Source organism: Macaca nemestrina, chromosome 1 (genome assembly GCF_043159975.1).
Source record: "Macaca nemestrina isolate mMacNem1 chromosome 1, mMacNem.hap1, whole genome shotgun sequence".
NCBI classification, from domain to species: Eukaryota; Metazoa; Chordata; class Mammalia; order Primates; family Cercopithecidae; genus Macaca; species Macaca nemestrina.
Genome location: NC_092125.1, coordinates 141,563,096 through 141,585,845, shown reverse-complemented (window position 1 = coordinate 141,585,845; position 22,750 = coordinate 141,563,096). Strand labels below are relative to the sequence as shown.

General features: G+C 41.6%; 1 protein-coding gene and 1 pseudogene across 3 annotated transcripts in view; both read right to left on the bottom strand.

Moving 5' to 3' along the window:
- LOC105485380 (transforming growth factor beta receptor 3) overlaps positions 1-22,750 on the bottom strand; it is a 206,646-nt gene that overhangs the window by 79,083 nt on the left and 104,813 nt on the right. The gene's annotated exons all lie outside the window — the stretch shown is intronic.
- On the bottom strand, positions 751-906 carry LOC112427379 (U2 spliceosomal RNA; annotated as a pseudogene).

Below are 22,750 nucleotides of genomic sequence, written 5' to 3'. Positions count from 1 at the left end.
ATAGGAGAACAAAAGGATATATAAGGAAATATTGACTAGATACTTTCATACAGTCTGTCCATACTGGCTTTCCATACACAGCGGGGAGGCAAGACCCAAGCATCACATATTTAAACAGAGTGAACTCATCAAAGATAACCATAAAGTAATAAGGGAGGGACAGGCCAAAAAAGGACTTAGGCTAGAAAGACACAGACTGAGTGACGCACTGGGAATAATAGTACATCTCAGCTAGAATTTTCATGAGGATGACATGGTCTAGATCCACAATCTGAGTCTGTACAACCATCAGGTACTAAATGCTGGACTACTTCACATTTTCCCAGTGGCTGTCAGCCAACTGTGATCTCAACATACTTCTACCTTTTTTTGCAGGGACCACTTATGACCAATGTCACTTATCACAGTATACTCTCAGGTCATTGATAAATAAGACACTCAACTTTCATTATCTTTCAAAACCCAGGTTTTTGCACATGGTAGGCACTCAATAAATGTCAAAATAATGTTTTAATTCTCTGCTTTTCGATGCCACAAAAATATTCTATGAATAACTTGCATCATCTTGTTCACTAACTTGAGTATGCATGTCTTAATTTCCAAAATGGACTGTAGGCCAGGAGTTTGAGACCAACCTGGCCAGCCTGGAAAAACCCCATCTCTACTAAAAATACAAAAATAAATTAGCCGGGCATGGTAGCAGGCACCTGATACTCAGGTGGCTGAGACACAAGAATCGCTTGAACCCAGGAAGTGGAGGTTGCAGTGAGCCCAGATCGTGCCAATGCACTCCAGCCTGGGCTACAGAGTGAGACTCTGTTTCAAAAACAAAAACAAAAACAAAAAACTGTGCTTAACATATACACGATAATACACTTGATCTTAGCCAAAAGGCTGGGAAGTAAGCATACACAACAATATTTGATTTATCACAGCAAATTCATATATTTATATGTTACCTAAAGGAGAAAAAAAGGTACAAAGGAATTTAGCTGGATAATTTGCAAAAAAAATTAAAAAAAATTAAACAAAAAGCAATCTAACTGCCATGAGCTATTTCTGCACACAGCTAGGATCATTTTTATATTTGGCAGAAGCATAGTGCTAAATCAAAATACTAGATGAACAGTGACGTCAAGTACAGCTACAGCAAAGTAATGTGCTCCTTGGTTGTAAAGACTCTACCTCACAGCACACTTTGGAGATGCTGTCCGCCTCTCGAAATAAACAGACTGATAGCCACTGAGAAGAAGAAGAGATGCTATAGAAACAGCAGAAGCAAAGATTCAAACTGTACTGAACAAAGAGACACACACACTATGGAGAATGAAGGAGGGATGAAATCATCATTTGTTCCAGAGTACCTGAAAACTGCAAAGCAACACTCTGTCACTAATAGCATGTATCAGTAAAAGGTTTCTCTATTTACTCCAAGACTATTTACTGAGTACCATAATGACACAAAGAATAGTAATGTATATCTGCAGGGGCTGCATCAACTCTTCTTCTTCTGATTTTCTTTGCAGTACTTAGGCATACAATTCTTCTTAGAGCTCATAGATAAGCAGAAGTTTGGGTCAAATATATACTACAAAATACTAATAAGCATGTGTCTCAAATGAACAAGAATTTTTTATAAAAGCTCATGAAATGAGAAGAAAAAGATCTATGAGACAGATATTGGTGCTCAGGTCCAAAATTTTCCAGATGGTCAAAAGTGCTGAGGCCTGGCTCATATAATCAAGGAAAGATTTCTAGGAGCCACAGCCCTCAGCTTTCCTGGAAACAGCTCCCTCTTCAATATGTGGCAGTGTCTGGCCAAGATGAATCTCTGACTCTGGCACACGGGGTCCAGGCAGAGCCCCAAAAGCCATTTGGCAAAGAAGAATTCACACTACAATTGGGAAATTCAAAGAAAAATACCCAATAGTTTCTTTAAAAGATCATTTGGCAGGGACAAAGAGTCCTGCAAGCACCCGCTCACCTAATCTCTCAGCAGCCTGTCTTTTCTAGGCTTCCCCTGCTTGAGTAAATCTTGCTGAAGGGAAGATAAAGGACAACCAAAACAACTAACAAAAGAACGATGGTATAAAAGCTTCCAGAGAGAACACACTGCAGTATCTCAAAGAATTCCTGGTTAAGTTGCCCAATTTCTCCCAGGTTGGAAAAAAAAGAAAAGAAAAGAAAAGAAAATCCTCCTTCGGATCAATTATAGCTCAGGGTAGACTACAGTTACAAATATAAGAACATCCTGAAGCTTTTGTGGTTACATTCTCCAGTGCTCATGGTCTAAAGGCCGAGCGGAGGTAGACTACAGCAAATAAATATCCCGTGAAGAAACGATACAAAGAGTATCCAGCAATCTCCAGCTTGGAAATCCAAACAGTAGTTTAAAGAGTTGACCATCAATCCTAAGTCAAATTTACACATAAAAATACAGGTTAACATCTTTGTCTATGGGTTCATAAGTAATAACGAATCGAACACTGGGACCATGCGAGCTGTGAAGGCTGGTAAGCTAAAGGGGATGCAGCTCAAAGGAAGCAGCAATGACCAGTCTCGAAACCACTGGCTTCTTTGTAAATCTTTGGGAGTCATGGAGCATTTGAGAACTTAATGCATGTATGAACCCTCTCTTTATCAAACCAAACCAAACAAAAAACATCCACATCACACAAACTTTTGCAGACAATGTCAGGGAATTACATTCATTGCAGGGCCCATGAACTCCAGGTTAAGCACCCATCAACCCAGGTTAAGAACCCCATTGTAAAAGAGTAAGAAAATTCTAACAGCAACAACGGTAACAAAATGGCTCCATCTAATTAAACTACAAATTACACCTCTGGTCTTAAGATGTCATCCTTTCAGGAGAAGAACTAATAGATGAAGACTCAAAACTAAAAAAACTTTAACATGTAGTTTCTGGTGGAACCCATACTTTGACCACAACTGGTCCATGAAGCCTAATCCAAGAGTTCCTGTTCTAACCATGCTGGTCTCAAACAGTGCTGGATATTCGGTATTCCTTATGGTGTGAGAAAATGCAAGCAAATCTGATCTGCCACATCCCTTATGTAACACCATCCCTCATACATTGCTGATTCTTCCCCTAAATGGAAAAGAGCTCATTGGTCTAACCTGTTCTACAACATCTATTCATACTAGGTCTTCTGCGGTTATCTGTGCAACGCAACGAACATATAATTTTATAAAGAAATTCAAAGCAGATCTTCTGGGTGTTTTTCTGGGGAATCTGAACACAACTTGGACCAAAGTCAAGGACAACTCTAAGGAGCACAAAGCCTTTGAGTAGTAGAAAGACCACCTCCCTATCTCCCACTTGGGAAGCATGTCCTTGCTCACATTATCAGCAGAAAATAACAAGGACAATCTTTTCTGGACCTTGTTATAGTGAAGGCTTCTCAGTTCTCTAAAGATTATCTTTGATAAGCAAAAACTATCTACTGTCTCAAACTCTGTAAATTACTGGGGGAAACCCTACTTACTTTATGGAAAGATTCCTTATGAAAATTGTTTTGAATTTCCCAAGATTCATAATACAGACGCAAGGCATTTCTACCATAGAGATTTCAGAATATGTATTAGTTAGACCCCCTACTTCAGGGGTTCATTAAAACAAACGAAAAAGCAAAGTAAGCAAGCAACTGATACGCTAGTCTAACAGCTGTCCAATTTTGCTAACGTGTCAGTGAGGTCCATTTCAACATTTCTGATTCTTAGAACAGCCCCTGTGGACCTGTGAAGCAATGAAGTCATCCAAAACACTACCAGGGAAACTCTTATTATCTAAAACCAGACCAAATAATTCTCTGAAATGGATGATTCAATAATCAGTTTACACTAAGATAAGAAAAGAACTCCAACAGCGTGCCTACAACCAAGACCCATAAAATCACATGCTGGTCTGTATATAGCCATCATCTGTCCCCTCTTCAGGGGTAAGGAGATATCCACTTGGCAACAATGTTAGTAGTAACTGAAAACATCCTGAATCTGGGTCTCCCAGCACCCACACTTTGCATGCACAAATGGAAAAGCATAAACCTATTTCAGGACACTAGGGTCCTACCACTGAACTCAAATTTCACTGACATTTGGGCAATATGGCTTTTAGGAACTCAAACCTGACCCCAGATGGATCTAAAATGTGCAACTGACTGCTAGGGGTGGGAACAGTATTTATTTAGTTGCTGCTGCAGTATTTAGTATATTCTGGTCTACAGAACCCCTACAGCTGATATTTTATTCACCATTGCTTGTCCTTCACCATTTGGGAATTGGTATAAAAAGATTCCCTCAAAATATTTTTAGAGAACTGGATTTGGAGCTTTTAAATGTTTCCTTTTTTTTTTTCTTTATATTTCTCTGAATTTCTAGAGGAATATTAATCAGTTGGTGCTGAATTCAAGAAATCTTGACATACACACATTCCCCTACACACACACCCAGGGTCCCCATCCTGACCTGGGGCACTCAACTGACCATTCTCCTTGGTCAAATGGTATCAAGCTCTTTCCCAATGGTTTTGTCTTGAAACCACTTAATGTGCTGAGACGGACACTGGCAGTTCATTTCAGGATTCATCGCCCCTCCCCCCAACAAGGACATGATTCAGGATTCCCTGAGAGCCTCTGAAAATAATCTAATATAACCACAAAAGAGACAAAAAAAAAAAAAAAAAAAAAAAAAAAACCTAAAATGAAAGTCTGAAGTGGGATGCAGAAATAAGCTCCGCTCCATATTTTGTATGCCCTGGAAAAATACTGGGAACTAAATTTGGGTTGGGGGTGGAGGGGCAAGAGCTCATATAAACAGAGGAGTATTTATGAAACTACAGGTCATGACCTTCTAAAGCGGTCCTGGGAGCCGTTGCAAGGAGATTCCAGAGACCCAGGCCCTTCCCAGAGCAGCCACAGCTCCCCCGGCTGCAGGGAAGAGAGGCAGGCAGAGTGGAGACCCTGATGTGTGGGTGGTTCCAGTGGAGGAACGCTGCTAGTGCCCTCAGCAGGCCACTACTGATGCAAGTCTGAGGACACAGACAGGCACTTTTCTATCATTCTTTGGCATTAAGATAGGTTGTGTGAACAGTGTACTGTATACATCACTAACACATTGCAGCCTTGCAGGATTCTGGCCTAAAGTGCACCACAGTGCTCCAGATGGACTTGTGGGTCCAGCTCACAATGCCATCTCCAGTAAAATCTTTCCCCCTCCCTCAGACAAAGCTGGAGCTCTCTCAGACAGCACTGGTGTTTCTACCTCTGCCTGGCACTATAATGATCTGTTTAGATCAAGTTTGTCCAACCCATGGCCACATGCTGCCTAGGATGGCTTTGAATGAGGCCCAACACAAATTTGTAAACTTTCTCAAAACATTATGAGACTTCTTTTGTGATTTTTTTCCTTTTCATTCATGAGTTATCATTACTGTTCATGTACTTCATGTGTGGGCCGAGACAATTCTTCTTCCAATGTGGCCCAGGGAAGCCAAAAGATCGGACGCCCTGGTTTGGATGTTTGTCTCCCCTGCCACTGTGTAAATTCCTCAGGTCATTCTCCAGGGGCAGAAACTGAGTCACACTCATTTCTGTATCCTTAGGCCTAGCACAGGGCCAGACATTTAGTAGGCAGTCAACAAGTTCTCTGAAAGAAGGAATAAAAGAAGGAACGAACAAAAGTTATTAATGAAATGTGACTAGAATAATAATTACAGAGTCATATTGTCCTGTTTTTCTGACCAGAAAAAGGGGGTCAGGGTATACATAGTAAACAGAACATTAACACATAGTCAAGAAAAGCAGATTCCAGCTACTGAAACAAAAGACGGGGATGCTTCCTGGAAGGTATGCTGGACAGGATGTCAAGGCCACACCCAGGTTTTGTGGGACAAGCCACCCTAATCGTCATCCTCTCTGTGTGTAAGACAGCGTAGAATGGCACTCAGGCCATCCATGGGAACCACACAAGGCAAAGAAAAGAAAATAGAAAATATTTGTTATCTTAAACAGTTATGCAAATAAAAACACGTAAAATGTAAAAAACCTTTGGAGTGTGTTTTCTTCTTTAGGGATAGACAACAAAGGTAAAATATTCTGAGCAAATGTTTCACTATCTTTTAGAGGCACAGAAATTTACATGGGTTTTCATGTAGGCAATTAAGTGTGTTAGAATGGTTAGAAATTAAAATTCTAGGCAAACTGAAGAAACTCAATATTTGCACATTGATTAAAATGGGGGGAAAGTTTGATTTATATATATATTCCCCGTCACATTAAATAAATACATCCATTCAGATCACTTTATTTTTGTTTTTAACACTAATATGTAACCAAAGCCCCATATAACCATTTACTATACAAATGTATTTCCCCTCAAGTTCTCCTTTTTGGAGACAAGATCTCACTCTGTCACCCAGACTGGAGTGCAGTTGCACAATTAGAGCTCACCGTAACCTTCAACTCCTCAAGCAATCTCCTGTCTTGGCCTCCCAAGTAGCGATAGCCACAGGCATAAACCACCATGCCCGGCTAATTTTTTTTTCTTTTTGGTAGAGACAGGGTCTTGCTATGTTGCCCAAGCTGATCTCAAATCCTGGTCCCAAGCAATCCTCCTACCTCAGCCTCTCAAAGTGCTGGGATTACAGGTGTGAGCCACACAGTACCTGGCCTAATTTCTACATTTTATAATGGGCTTCAAATTAGCTTTGCTACTTACCTGTTTAGTAAGCCAGTATTCTGACATGTATATGTCTTTACCAACAACAGAATCTTAGAATGGCCTGTGTGTCAGTACTGTGGTGTATCAAACTGCATAATAAAGAGAATCACTGGAGTGATCATGAGAAGCTGATTTACAAAATAAGCATAGCAGGAACTCAGTTTCCACAAAATCTGGGTACTGGAGTAATCATTCCATCTGCTACACGCAGTCATAGATGAAGCTGTCGTCACTGGGTTAACAAGAATTCTGGACAGAAAATAGAGTTATAATTAAGCATTAACATGCTGCTGTTTGACCTACTTTCTTGTAACCAAAAGTCACATGCACTAGATTCTCACTATTTGCATCCCTATCACTCCTATAGATAGATAGGATGTCCGATGTTAGAATCCTAAGGGCTATGTTAGAGAATTGCAGGAGCAAATCCTGAATTCCAACGGGACAGCTGACACCAACCAGTTTAAAGACTCCCACAAAGGAACCACCAAATCAGCATGAGAACACCGTTTCTTTATCTCCCTGTCCCATGACTTTACCCTGCACTCTTCGACCCATCAACATTCTCCATACTTCAGCCCACTCCAAAACCCTTAAAAATTCCAACTCCAAACTCCTGTGGGAGATGGATTTGAGTTTCCCCCAGTTCAGCAGCTGTACAATTAAACCTCTTTCTCTGCTGCAATCTGGTGTCTCAGTGTATTGACTTGCCACGCACATTGGGCAATGAACTATAATGGCGGTAAGATCTCAATAAGGATTTCTGTTTAAGCAGCATCTTAAAGTTAGTTAATTTGTAACAGCAAAAACAAACAAAAAACCCCACAAAATGCAGTTGATTCAGGTAGCGATTTAAGATGCTCTCAGCATCCAAGGATGGTATTTATATTCCCCTGGGCTAAAGTACAATCTTAGAAAGTATATTAACCTGAAGCTGGTAAGGAATTCTTTAGGAGTACAGTGTTACCTTGCTAGCAGAAATCTAGAGAGAAGTAATTACTAAGATATGAACATTCAAAAACACCACACTTGGATTATTGTTACAAACAGTGGTGGCAGCAATAGTGAAAACCATCATCATCATATCATCTCCTAAGGAAAGACAATAGGTAGATCCATGGCTCCTGTTGAGAGTGCTGCTCTCATCAAAAGGAAGTGCTCTGCATAATTATCTAATTAATCCCATCTTAAAGGTAAAGAAACTGGTGTTCTTGCCAAAGTCAGAAGGCTAGAAAATGACAGTGCTGGAAGTAGAATGAATGTCTCTACCTGTCTGTCTCTCTCTCCCCCTACCTACCAACCCCCATCTTTAATCTTGGGTGTCAGCCTTGGGGCACAGAGGAGAATGGGAAGCTGCTCTATAGTAGTAAGAGGCAGGAACTATTTTACTGCTGGAAAATATATACAAACTCAGCAAAGTAAACTTCTCAATTCTTTCTGGAATCAGGGAGAAATGCATTAATTACTGTTTTGTATTTTCACATTGGATCACAGAAAAAAAAAAAAAAAGCCATGCTCTTTAAGAAGACTCTGTGTTGGTCGGGCACAGTGGCTCACGCCTGTAATCCCAACACTTTGGGAGGCCAAGGCAGGAGGATCACCTGAGGTCAGGAGTTCAAGACCAGCCTGGCCAACATGGAGAAACCCTGTCTCTGTTAAAAATACAAAATGAGCCGAGTGTGGTGGCACATGCCTATAATCCCAGCTACTCGGGAGGCCGAGGCAGGAGAATCCCTTGAACCCAGGAGGCGGAAGTTGCGTTGAGCCAAGATTGTGCCATTGCACTCCAGCCTGGGCAACAAGAGCGAAACTCCATCTCCAAAAAAAAAAAGAAAAGGAAGAAAGAAAGAAAGACTTTGTGTCCAGAGGATGTTACTGACCTATATCCTGTTGACCCATCTCTTAGAGCATCCAGAATCTGATCCTTGTATTAACTTTGTACACACAAACTATCTCAGAGGATGGGGTGGGACTTGTATTTTTATCACCTTAAAACCTAGTGCAATATCTGGCACTTATAGGAATTACAGTAATATTTGGTGATGAATGAAGGAAGGAAGGAAGGAAGGAAGGAACTGATATGTTTTGGATCTGTGTGCCCATCCAAATCTCATGTCAAACTATAATCCCCAATGTTGGAGGTGGGGCCTGATGGGAGGTGATTGGATTATGGGGGTGGTTTCTCATGAATGGTTTAGCGCCATTCTCCTAGCGCTTTCTCATGACAGAGTTCTTACCAGATCTGGCTGTTTAAAATGTTTAGCACCTTGCCCTTCACTATCTCTTCCTCCTGCTCCATCCACGTAAGACGTGCCTGCTTCCCCTTCACCTCTGCCATGATTGAAAGTTTCCTGAGGCCTCCCCAGAAGCTGCTATGTTTCCTGTACTGCCTGCAGAACCGTGAGTCAATTAAACCTCTTTTCTTTATAAATTACCCAGTCTGGGTATTAATTTATGGCAATGTGAGAATGGACTAATACATGAATTAACACACACATTTTAAAGCATAATTCAATGTCTTCCAAGATCTACATTTTCTTCTAAGTTGGCCACATCTCCTGTAACCCAATCCTTTGGGTCACTCTGCCTTCCTTTCTAAATTACAGGCAGTTTGACCTGGTGGTTAAGAACAGCGACTCAGAGTCAGGTATTAGGTTGGAATCTCAGCTCTCCACCTACCCACGCTAGGGCCCTGAGGGATATTAAGACTCTACTCGCATCAGTTTCATCAATTGTAACATGGGGATAATAATTGTATCTATTTCATCAGATGTTAAATCTGTCATTTGTCGAAAGCACTTACAACAGTGACTGGCATCTGGTAAGCACTCTCTAAGTGTTAGCTATTATTACTTCTGCCCACTAAAACCACAGCTGCTATTCTCCATTCCCTTGGTTCCTATGGAAAGAAGCTCTTGTCTATACCATCCTCCACTGAGGCTTCAAGTCAAAAAGGGTTTCCTCATAGTCCTCTAAACATCAAGCTGTTGGCAACCTTGGACTCGGCTCACATCCTCTTCCTAAACCAACTTCTCTCTGGGCACACACAGGCCCTGTTAAGCTTCCCCTTTGCCCCCACTCTCTTTCTTCCCCACCTGGCAACCCCACTTCCTGAGTCACGCTCCCAAAGCTTACTCATAGCACTATCATGACCAACAACATCTCCAAGGCTCACTTCATTCTAGCCAGACTTGGAGATACTTCAAAGGCCCCATACAATTGGAGAGAAGAATAAGGGAGCTGTTTTTTTTCGTTTGTTTTCTTTTTTTAATACAACACATCCTGAAGGGGATACCCTGTTTCCATGCGTGTATTTTACTGTGACACAAACCGATCACTCTCAGGCTTCAACAAGCTCGGTGAAGACCTCCACCAGATACAAAACCAAAAAGGCCAAGACAGCTGCAAAGGTTTCTATTTCCCTAGAGATGGGAGTTTCATGGAAGGCTAAGGATCACCACAGCAACCAGACTACAAAAACAGTCGTGGGCTTCAGCACCATAACTCTGGTAAAGCAATCTGTGCTCCGTGAAAGGCTGGGGCACAGAAGTTGAAGAATGATCAAAGTAAACACTGCTCCTCAGGCACCATTTTGTTGTGCTGATTTCAAGACACTGAGTCTCAGCATCAAAGTTCTGTTATGAAAGATGCGCATCGAGTGCCAAGGATTTGCTAGGCTGGACCGCCTGCCCTGGTGCAAAGGTCTGGAGAGAAATTCATAGCACATTTTCCAAAACAACCATTTCAAATTTGCTCTAAGAGCAGACCAGGGTAAAAATGTATGCCATTATATCAAGTTACCCTGCCCATGCTAGAACAACTGTTGATCCCAATCCTGGATTAAAAAAAAAAAAAAAAAGAGTGGGTGATTTTTTCTCATAAAACCCTAAATAGACTTTATCCCATGCTCAACTTACATAGACTGATTCCTACAGATTTAAGAAAAAAAATTCTCTAAACTTTATTAAATACTAAATGAAAAGAATCACCTGTTCTAGTCTCTGATCTGCTACCCTAAATCTATACTACAGTTTACATAACAAATAAGAAACTACAGCGCACTATTTCTACACTATATAGAAGCAGCAACTATAGAGTATAGTAACTAAAACAGAAATCTCTTCATGGATTTATAAAAGCCTTCAATATTTATTAGTATGATTAATTATTAACTATGTTAACTACAGCTTGAATATATAGAACTTGTTCTTTTTAAAGAAACTCAGATTGGTCTACCTGAGTAATCTTACAATATCCTCAAAAATTAGGTTAAAAAATATATAGTTCCCATTAGCAAATTTATAGAAAAATCCCTCAGACCTCTGTTATGTTGGCAGTACACAATGCAGTCCTAAAAAACACTTAGTGGTAGTGAGAAATCTGTAACTTAAACTGCCCCAAACAGGAACACTGAGAAAATACAACTACAACCATGTGATATGTACACATACTTATCACACCCCTTTCTCTAGGATGTGTCCCATGTATAGTGTGCTGCTTTCTGAATCTTTTGTGGGGAAGGGGTCCACTTACACAATTTCTGGAGTTTCAGCAGATGCTCAGTAAGTCAGCAGGGACTCTGCTGTCAACAGAATTTATTGTTCCATAGGCCCCTCTAGCCCAGCAGTTTGCAATGCATAAGAGGTAATTAGTAATATCTAACACCTAAATGCTTCACAGACAGGAATGAATGACTTGGCTTACAGGCTTGCTCAGTCTTTTCTAGCCGCACCTTCCTCATTTTATCTCTAGGTTAATAAGTGTGAAGTTACTAACCAAACAGGGAAAAGAAGTTCTCATGTTATGTTTTGCACATTTACTATTCATTCCTCAGAAACTGAATGGCTATTAAATGCGTAAAGCACTTTACTCAGTTAATCATGTGGAGACACTAAGAATGTTTTAAGATATACTTTATGTATATATTTTTACAGGAATTAAAAACATGATTTCATGTTTAGGAAGTTGAGGTAAAGTCATTTTTTAAGTGAGTAGATTTAAGAAAAATATTAGGGGCCAGGCGCAGTGGCTCATGCCTGTAATCCCAGCACTTTGGGAGGCCAAGGCGGGTGGATCACGAGGTCAGGAGGTCAAGACCATCTTGGCTAACATGGTGAAACACCGTCTTTACTAAAAAATACAAAAAAATTAGCCGGGCGTGGTGGTGGGCACCTGTAGTCCCAGCTACTAGGGAGGCTGAGGCAGGAGAATGGCATGAACCCGGGAGGCGGAGCTTGCAGTGAGCCGAGATCGTGCCACTGCACCCTAGCCTGGGCGACAGAGCAAGACTCTGTCTCAAAAAATAAATAAATAAATAAATTAGATAAATAATGCAAATAATATATGAATACTACACAAACTGTGAAGACTAATAGCACATATAAACTTATATTTGGGAAGCACCACTAGGTAATGAAAGGGCTTCAAATGTGAGTCAGACACAATACTTGCCCTCAAGAAGTTCACAGTGTGATGGGGGCAGAGGGACAGGCAGATACAAACACATCTGTGCACAGCAGGAAGGGGCACTTCAGCTGGGCTGCAGGGTCAATGGGGAAAGGTGGATCTAAGGGGTCCAAGCAAAGAGGATGGCAGTGGAGGCAGCATGAGTGGGTCTGAGGAATACTTAATTCAGATGGAGCTAAGGAAATATAAAAAAGAATAAAGAAAAATGTCGTTGAAAGGGTACTGGAGCCAGATCACAATGAGCCTTGAAAGCCAAGCTTAACCAGTTAATGAAAGACGACCATTTGCTTTTCGGAGACATGGACCATGATTTGCTTCCTGATAGATAATGAGTACACTAACTTCTGGCTTAGTAAGTGTCACTTAGTTAACCACATTACTGCACTGATTCACTAAAAGAACTTCTGTTACCTGACTTACTTGCCCAAAAGAATACATATCATTCACAAATCTAATAACAATTTTAAATCCCATTTTTGTTTAGGATCCCATTCCAAGTCTTCTATATTGTTGCTGAATTACCAAGGAATATCTTGCATGGTGAGAAAAATCAAGCTTTAGCCCTCAACCCTAAATCTCCTAGACTTGAGGAGTTTGTTCCCTGGCTTTGTTCCCAGGTCGTAGTCCCTCAATAAACACTTGTTAAGTTTGGGGTATAACCATAAACTATCAACAAATAGTGAGCTAGGAGCCTTGAGCATTTCTATAAGGAACAACTTATAGGGCCTGGTAATTCTGGTCCTGGTTATATTATTTTATGCAAAAGTCTGTAAGTCCTATCCGTAATTCTCTACTGTGTAAGAAATGAGCTGAATTAAGCCTCTTATCTGTCCCTCTACTTTATCATCCCTGAGGCGAAAACAAGTCACCATTGTAGAGTGGTGTACAGTATCTTCCTGAGATGCCCTCTTAAATCTTGGCAAGACATAGCAATACAATATTAGCATCTTCAGTACACATCTGAGACCATTTTAGGTCAGAATCTCTCTCATTCTTTTCAAAGAAGAAAGTAAGTAAACTGTTGGCATGGAATTTTAGAAGAAAAACAGGATTGTCTGATTTCTACAAAACAATCATTTGTTGTTTGTCCTCAAGGAAAAAAAAAAGTTAACTGTCCTTGCCTGAGAAACAGAGGAAATTAACTTTCACTATAAACCACAAACGCTGGTGCTCCCCAGTTTTGCCTTCCTCCTAATGTAAGATCCTAACATATCATTCATTTTAAAAAGGGGGTCAGGCACAGTGGCTTAGGCCTGTAATCCCAGCACTTTGGGAGGCTGAGGTGGGCAGATCACTTGAGGACAGGACTTTGAGAGCAACCTGACCAACACAGTGAAACTTTGTCTCTAAAAATAATAAAAATAAATAAATAAATGATTTTTTTGCTGAAGTATCTTACTTTGGGCTTCAGTCTCCCCATAAATGAAAAGGTTAGACTCTATCTCTATGGCCACCTATAACTCTAGAGCCGATGGCTCTTCCAGTAACTAATAGAGTCAGTAAAACCCTTCAAGACAGATCTCTAGGCCAGGCACGGTGGCTCATGTGTGTAATCCCAGCACTTTGGGAGGCCGAGGTAGGCAGATTACCTGAGGTCAGGAGTTCAAGACCAGCCTGGCCAATATGGTGAAACCCTGTCTCTACTAAAAAATACAAAAATTAGCTGGACGTGGTGACAGGTGCCTGTAATCCCAGCTACTCGGGAGGCTGAGGCAGGAGAATTGCATGAATGTAGGAGGCAGAGGTTGCAGTGAGCCAAGATTGCGCCACTGCACTCCAGCCTGGGCAACAGAGCAAGATTGTCTCAAAAACAAAAAATCTCTAGAAATGAATGTATCTCAATAAATGAATTGATGTGACTGAATTATCAATTTCACAAATGCCATGTCACACGAAAATGATTTGTGTACTCAATTAAAAGGAGTAATTTTAAAAAGTTTAGTTTAGCCTGCCAGAGTGAATACTAGAGAACAAAATAGAAGTGCTTTCTTCTTTCAACAAGTGAAAATGGCTTGAAATGCTGGTTTGAAATATTAAATAATGTTTGTTTTAGAGAGTTTATTTGCTTTCCTTAACTTTAATTTTGGATAAGTGTGTGCCCGCTTAGTCTTTTACATTTGGCAGAAGCAAAACAAATAATGAAATACTCAAAGCTAATCCTAAGGGTAAATCATGATTTACAGTGCATTTTAAAATAGGAAGTGTTGACATGGTAATAGTCTAAAAACAAGTTAATATACTTGGTCTTGCTAATTTCTTTTAGACATACTTTTCTTTTATTTGAGAGTCTCACTCTGTCACCCAGGCTGGAATGAAGTGGCATGATCTCGGCTTACTGCAACCTCTGCTTCCCAAATTCAAGAGATTCTCCCACCTCAACCTCCCAAATAGCTGGGAGTACAGACACGCGCCACCAGCCAGGCTAATTTTTGTATATTTAGTAGAGATGGGGTTTCACCATGTTGGCCAAGCTGGTCCCAAACTCCTGGCCTCAAGTGATCCACCCACCTCAGCCTCCCAAAGTGCTGGAATTACAGGCGTAAGCCACCGCGCCCGGCCTAGATACACTTTTCAATGAGAGAGTTGTATAATTGATACTGAATTTCAGGAAGATGGGCAGATTTTTTATTGAAATATAAGCTTCCAATAAATCAAAATGAGATTTTAAAAAAAGAGTAAATGCAAACAACAGTATCCCACTGTCAGGTTCTCAAACGCCGTTTTGATGGGATAAATCCTCCTCAGTAAGGACAGTAGCAGTTTTTCGTTAAACCGTATATCACTAGCCTGAGAACAAGTCTCGGTTATCACAGTCGACTCATGTGGTGATTGGGAATTCTTTCAGGGCAACAGGCAATGTGTTAAATGGGCACTGTTGAGGACACTGTGCAAAGTTATGAAATTCTCTCTTTCCCTCCTGACATTTTTCTCCAAATACTTCACTGGCTACTCCAGAAGCAAAGGAGTAGAGAAAAGAATGAAATCAGAACTAGTGAGTGGACTTGGTTTACTGTCAGATCACTGATAAAAGTCTGAAAGAAACAAAAGGATAAAACCAAAAATGAAATCTATATATAATAATTGACTTTTAGTGAGAAAGGAGATTTTAGAGACATGCTATTCCAAATGTTTGTTATAGATAAGGAAATTGAAGCCCAAAGAGGTCATGGGTTGCCCAAGTTCTGCAGCTGGCTATGACATGGTTGGGACTAGAGCCCAAATATCCACTCTGGTAATCTAGTTTCTACTTCTCTTGCCAGTGGAACTATTCACATTTCTCCTTATAGAACCAATTCTCCGTTGTTAGGAAACAGGGACTCCCCAAGTCTTCAGAATTCAGGGTCAGCTCTTTTAAACACTGGATAAGAACAGAGAAATGTAAAGAAATGCCAAGAAACAACTTCCCACTCGGCAGGGCCCCACACGTTCCAACTCCACAAGGACCAACCGCACCTGCCGCCACTCTCCCCCTTGCTAACTCCACTCCAGCCACACTGGCCCCTCTCTCATCTCCAACAAGCCACTTCCAAGCTGAGGGCCTGGACACCAGCAGATCCTTTATTTGGCCTCTTTTTCACCCAGATCACCCCTTTTCATCACTCAGGTCTCTGTTCAAGTGCACTTCCTCTAAGAAGTCCTTCCCAACCACCCTAACAACCAACTCTTCCTGTCACTTGGATACCCAGGTAGCTCCACAACTCGGTGCTGGGAAATCCTTTCATTTACATTTTAACAAAACTGAAGGGAAAAGACAGAAAACCTGTTGGCATCTATCCCAAGAATATCTCCTGGGCACTTCTAAGTAAAGGTCACTGCCAACAACAAAAAAATAACCAACTTTCAACCTACTCAAGACATGTAAGAATTCAAGACCAAATCTGAATGCATCCCAGAGTTACCTGATTCTGCCAGCAGAAGTCCTGCAGTGCTGAATTTCTGGGCATGTGAATGATATATTGTTGCACTGAAACATTCATTTTCCAAGATTCCTTTCCAAATTCAACTCCATGGTTTTTTTTTGTTTTTTGTTTTTTGTTTTCTAAAGGGCAAAATACTAACCTGTTCCCAAGCTATTCAGCAATATTTTGGCACAGGTAATCCATTAAGAGAATTGTTTGTATAGAACAGAGCTGGTGTTAATAACAGGGCGCCCCAACCTGCCCCTCTTTCTAAGCTCTTCACCTATAGACAACGGCCCAGCTATTCACATTTAATTCTTACCAGATGGCTGTTCTATTGCAGCTCAAAGACTTAGCTGCATATGATTAAGTCAACACACAACACTGGGCGCAACATTTAAGCCCACATTTAAGCAAAGTGAAGAGCTTGAGATCATCTAAATGGGAGAAGAAGCAAGGGAAAACTCACTATCCACTGTATCTTTGTTACCTTTGGCAAATTCTCAAGGGTAGGGAGTCAGGACTGCCAGTGCCTGGCACTGTGCCTGACACATTACAAACAGGTGCTTAGTAAATAATGATTTCATTATTGAATAAATGCCTAAGCCTTGGGAAAGCCCACCTTGCCCAGAGCCACTCACAGTGCATGTCAACTCCATCTATAGGAAGTGTGTTGTGAATTCAAGGTTAGATTCTATCAATTACTTCCCAGTTCATGACCTTGGGTAGAACACTTAACCTCTCTTAGCCTCAACTTCCATACCTGTAAAACAGAGCTAACAGAATCTCCCTTCCAGGAGTGTTGAAAAACACAAATAAAATGCCAGGTTTTGTAATTATCTGCAAAGAAGCCTACCAGTCTCTGACTTTGGCTCTGATCAGCCTAGTGCCATTACCTCCTGCCTACAGGTCCCTGGATTTTCAAGCAGGGTGACAAATTGGTGACAGCTGCATACATGACCCTCCAAACACTTAACTTCCTCATGAGGAACTAATGGTTGTTCTGCCATTTGTCTGCTTTTCCTTCACCTTTGGGATTTGGAGCTCATTAAAGACAAGGGCTGAAAGGTAGCACAGACGTCTTCATCTGTGCTGGTTGTTCCTGTTCAGGCACTACTAACCTGGACAAGCTCAGGTCTTGCTCCCCAAATCCCACAGAAGTTCTGGAGACTTCTGAACCTAACAAACAAAGGTCCTGGGAAGACCACATTCATTCCACACCTGACCCCAACACCACATCTGCTCTGAGGTTACCCCACATCTCTGAACAAAAACTCAATCACCTGTGCTTGCTGCCTTTCCTCGCTGGCAGGTGCCCTCCAAAAAAATAGGAACATAGGAAGTGCCAAAGCAAGGAACTGCTTCCAAGGCAGCTGACATCACCGGATTGGGAGGTAAAGCTAGAGGTTTCTCCCAATCTGTAGTGGGGAAATTTGGGGACAAACATTTATCTTCAGAGGCCGGTCTACACTGCCCCTTCCAGTGTCACAGGCTGTCACAATTCACCTTGCTTTGAAGACCTGTGGTGTTCAGCTGAAGACCATTCTCCCAGCATCAACACCAACAGGCAAAACCATCAGCTGAAGCTTTCACAGCTGCCAGGGTACTTGCTGTCCTCAACATAGTTCATACTCAACTCGGCTCTATTTTATTTACCAGTCTTCTCCCCTAGTCTTGGAAAATTCTCCTTTCAGCCCTCTGCCAAACCACATCCCTATTTCAAACCTTTCCAAATTCTCACCTCCAAAAAGCAGCGCCAGGCAAGCACACCTGGCTCCAATTACTCCAGCAACGCCTTCCCCCAGCCCCAGCCCCAACCCCAGCTCTAGCCCCAGCCCCAACCCCAGCTCTAGCCCCAGCCCTAGGCCCAGCCCCACATCCCTCTAACATGCCTGATTACTTAGCACTTACGTGTTTATCTCAGCCCAGCTGTAGTTGATTAAATCTATTTGGTTAAGTTTCTATCTCGTGTATTTAGGGCAATACACGAGATATTTCTACATCTCTGTACTTTCTGTTACAGGTGTTGCTCTTTGTCCCTGGATGCACAGTGGGTGACCGTGAGCTCCGAGGACTGCCTTTTTTCTCACTCCCGCAATGCTTTGCACGGGTGCCCAGTTCACAAAGGCAGCTGCAGCTGACTGTCCAACTGCCTGGTTCTAATTTATGTGGAGAGAGGCCTCCGCTCAACAAACTGAAATAATTCGTTCTTCTAATCTTCCGTATTTCAATAAATAAATGAAAGATGGAGAAAGATTCACGTGTACTCTGTCCTGACGAAACAGTAGAGCTCTTTGGAAAATCATGAAATTTTTACTGTGCAAAGCAGTAAGATATAAGCAATGAAACTCAAAAGCATTTTCCCAAGTATTCAGAGGCCAGATCTGCCCCCAGATCTGTAAATCCCATGTAATCTAGGTTAAAAAAAAAAAACAAAAAAAAAAACATAAGAAGACATGAGACACCCTTAGTTGACATTTCAGCTTTTAGGTGGTTCCCTACTCACTGGATGCTGAGGGTTTCTTTAAGGGGATTTTGTAGTTTTACAACTCCAGAAATGCTTTTGACTCTAGTTTTCAATTGGTATTTTGAAATATTAATTTTCTCAACGTCTTTATATTGACAAAAAAGAAACAGATCCAAATGGGTCTACACACTTGCCCTCAAGTTTAAACAAAAAAGATCACAACACAGGGAAGACCAAGTCTTTTATTAAGACTCACAATCCAGTGCTCTCTTCTATACCTTGAAGCCTTGGTTTAAGAAACATTACTTTATGCCCAAGCCATACATACCAACATCAATAACTGGATCTCTTCAAAAAATATAATTAATGAGAAACTTCCATATACAGAATTTCTAGACTTAACCTATTTGCTAAAGCTAAACTGTGACATCAACATACTCATTTGTTCATGCAAATATTTATTTCACAAATATTTCTTGAGTGCTTACTATGTAGTGGGCCCTGTCCTAATTCCTGGCAATACCAACTAACAAAATAAAACATCTATCCTGATGGATATACTAGCAGAAGAGATAGACAGTGAACATATTTAAAAATAAGTGAGTATCAGGTGGTAATATATTTTTTAAAGTAAAACAGTAAAAGCGTGTGTGTATGTGTGTGTGTGGGAGGGGGGTGCTATGACTATTTTAAATGGGATGGCCAATGAAGGCATCTCTCTGGAGGTAATGGCAAAGCAGGGACTGGGTGAAGGCAGCCACATGAATAACCGGGAGAAGTGCTTCCGGCAAAACAAAGAGTCCATGCAAAGGACAGGAGGCAAGATGTCAGGGCCCACGGCAGCACAGTGAGCAATGGTGAGAGTGCTGGGAGAAGGGGGAAAAGATCATTCAGGGCTCTGGTGGGGATTGGAGATTTTCATTTAAATGTAAGGGGAAACCATGGCAGGAAGCTGAAATGAACTTTGTGACTGAAGTCTTTCAAAAGATCATGCTGGCTGCCACTTAGAGAATAGATCTTATTGGCTAACAATGACAGCAGCTGACATTTACAGAGTGCTGATGATATTCCACGCACTGTTCTAAGCACCAGTCATGCTTTAATTATTTAATAGTCACAGCACCTCTATGAAGTAGATACTATGATTATGCCCATATGAGGAAAATGAGGCATAAAGAAGTTAACTGACTTGCCCAAAGCCCCACAGCTCACAAGCAGTGGAGCCAGGCTTCCAACACTGGCACTCTACCCCAGATCTTGCACTCCTAAGAGGGATGGGCCAGAGGCCCACTGCATCTCAAGTAAAAATGTGGTGGTGGCTCAGACCGAAGGTGGTGGTCAGAAGTGGGCAGATTCAGAATATGGTCTTAGGGTAGAACAAATAGGATTGGATATGACATCTGAGCAAACACAGGAAGTCATGGATAATAATGCCAAGGACTGTGGCCCTGGCAACTGTGTGACAGTGTCCTTTCCAGAGCTGGGGAACACAGGAGCAAACAAACTGGAGACAGGAGGCAGCATGGAACTCAAACTAATATGAGAGTGTGCTCACTTCCCATGCTGCTGTAACAAATCACCATAAACTGGTGGTTTAGAACAACAGAAGGCTATTCTCTCACAGTTCTGGAGGCCAGAAGTCCAAAATCAGTATTGCTAGGCCAAAACCAAGGTGTCAGCAGAGCCACACTCCCTCCAGAGGCTTCAGAAGAGAACCTGTTCCCAGCCTCTTCCAGGTTCTCGTGGCTGCTGGCATTCTTTGGCCTGTGGTTCCAGACCACCAATCTCTGCCTGTATGGTCACACTGTCTTCCCTTTTGTCTGTGTCATCAAATCCCTGTCTTATAAGGATACATGTGACTGCATTTAGGGGCCAGCAGATAATCCAGGATAATCCTCCATCTCATAATTCTTAATTTAATCACACCTCCTAAGGCTTTTTCTATATAAGGCAACATTCCCAGGTTTAGGGGGTTAGAACATGGGCATATCTTTGGGGACCATTATTTGGCCTATCACAGTCAGGAATACCATAAATAAAAACAATAAAACATACAGGTGTGGAAAAACAGTAAGCAAAGGTTTTCTCTCTTTTACATGAGAATGTGATCTTCTGTTAACTCTCTCAATTCTGTAACCCTGGTAATCTGGTAAGATAATATGCCAATTATAATACAAGGCAACTTGCTATTGGGACTGGAAAATTTTAAGACATCTGATAAGAAGTGACATCTGGGGGCTTCCCTGAGAGCAGTGATTCTTGTAAACTGGGCATATTTACAAGAGAGTACCAAGGAAACTATTTCTACATAGTTGCCTACTAGCTCCTGCAAGGATCTAAGGCTTCTTTTTTTTTTTTGACATGGAATTTCACTCTTGTTGCCCAGGCTGGAATGCGATGGCACGATCTTGGCTCACTGCAACCTCTACCTCCCGGGCTCAGGCGATTCTCCTGCCTCAGCCTCCCAAATAGCCGGGAATAACAGGCATGCGTCACCACACCTGGCTAACTTTGTATTAGTAGAGACGGGTTTCATCATGTTGGTTCGGCTGCTCTCAAACTCCTGACCTCAGGTGACCCACCCGCCTCGGCCTCCCAAAGTGCTGGGAATACAGGTATGAGCCACCACACCTGGCCTGCCTAAGGCTTTTAAACTAGAGAACTACACACACACACACACACACATAGATCTCATCTCCTGGCATTTGAGCCATCAGCTGGAGAGCTCTGGATGGCTATGTGAACTGATGAACTGATGTGTGGACAGTCACAAGGCACACAAGGAGGAACGCCTTGCTGCTGTGCCGTAAGCTGTGGTCCTTGTCCTATATCCTTTTAATAGAATGAAGCCACCTACGGTCTATGATAGTTTCATGGGTCTGAGTGTTTATTTGGACCCAAGAAGACTCCTTGCCTGAGTTTGCTGCCACATGTAATAATATCGTTTCAGTTCATTACTTCCATTTCTTCCTCCACCACAGTTACCAGCAGCAAAAAGGAGTACAGCATTTGTTTCATCTGTTCATGCTCTTGTGTGGCCTCACTCAAACAGCAAAATGGCTAAAAAGGGCAAAGGGAAAGGAAAAGCTAGAGAATAAAAATGAGTAAATTCACAAAAACTGAGCTAACTGTTCCCTCAGGGAGAAGCGAGCACTGCCTACGAGAAACACGCTGCGCTGCCTGTGCTGTGCCTTCCAGAGCCCTCTCCAGCAGAATGAAATGCAAAATCCCTAACCCACAATTCTGCTGGAAATGTGCAAGTGGGCTCATTACTCAGAGCCAAGATAAAGGATAAATCTTTATGAGTACCGTAAGTATGAGTCATAAAAAATAGGAAACATATGTAGGACGTATACACGGTAATAGCACCAAGCCAGAGAAAGTGTTTAGGAAATGTATTTAAGAACACATGACAAAACAGGACGAAAAATTGCCCTTGTACATTGCTCCAAAACACATTAAAAAAAATAACCTCACAGCAAGTCAAGGGCCCATATCACTTTGTTGATCTCGAATAAACACAGATCATTTCCATATTTGGAAATAGGCTGGCCTTTTTTTTTTTTTTTTAATGCAAATAGGAGGAGAGCCGAATCAAGAAAAAGTAACTTGGAGTAGACTTTGAAAGATTTTATGATTTGGGAAATTTGAACAGCTTCCAACTAAAATACTGGGAATTAGATCTTAACAGCATTAAAAATGAACAAGAAAGATTCTTTTAGAAAAATAATTGTTCACAATGGTAATATTACCATTTCATTTAGATTTTCACTATCTTAATAACCAGTGGAAAAACAAGTGGAATCTTCAAACCTTATGAAAGCAGGAATCAAAAATAAACAGCAACACATGGGCTGACAACATACTGAGAGCAATCAAGGGCCTGTGTGAAAGCCCTCACGGGGATGCTGGGCTCTGCAGGAAGAACTGGCAGCAAGGAAGAGGCAGAGCCCCCTGGCCAAAAGCACCAAGTGACAATCTGGGGGAGGGGGGTGTTCAGAATAGACGGGAGGGTGATCGGCCCCCAGAAGTCTTTTGGGGCCAGATGACTGAGGCAAAATGTATCATCATTGGAAATTAAGCTCTTCAGTTGCCTTAGATTTTGGAAGACACCCGAATTTAAGACAGCTTGGCAAGGCTAGGAGACACCTACATGCCCAACACAGAACCATGAGTT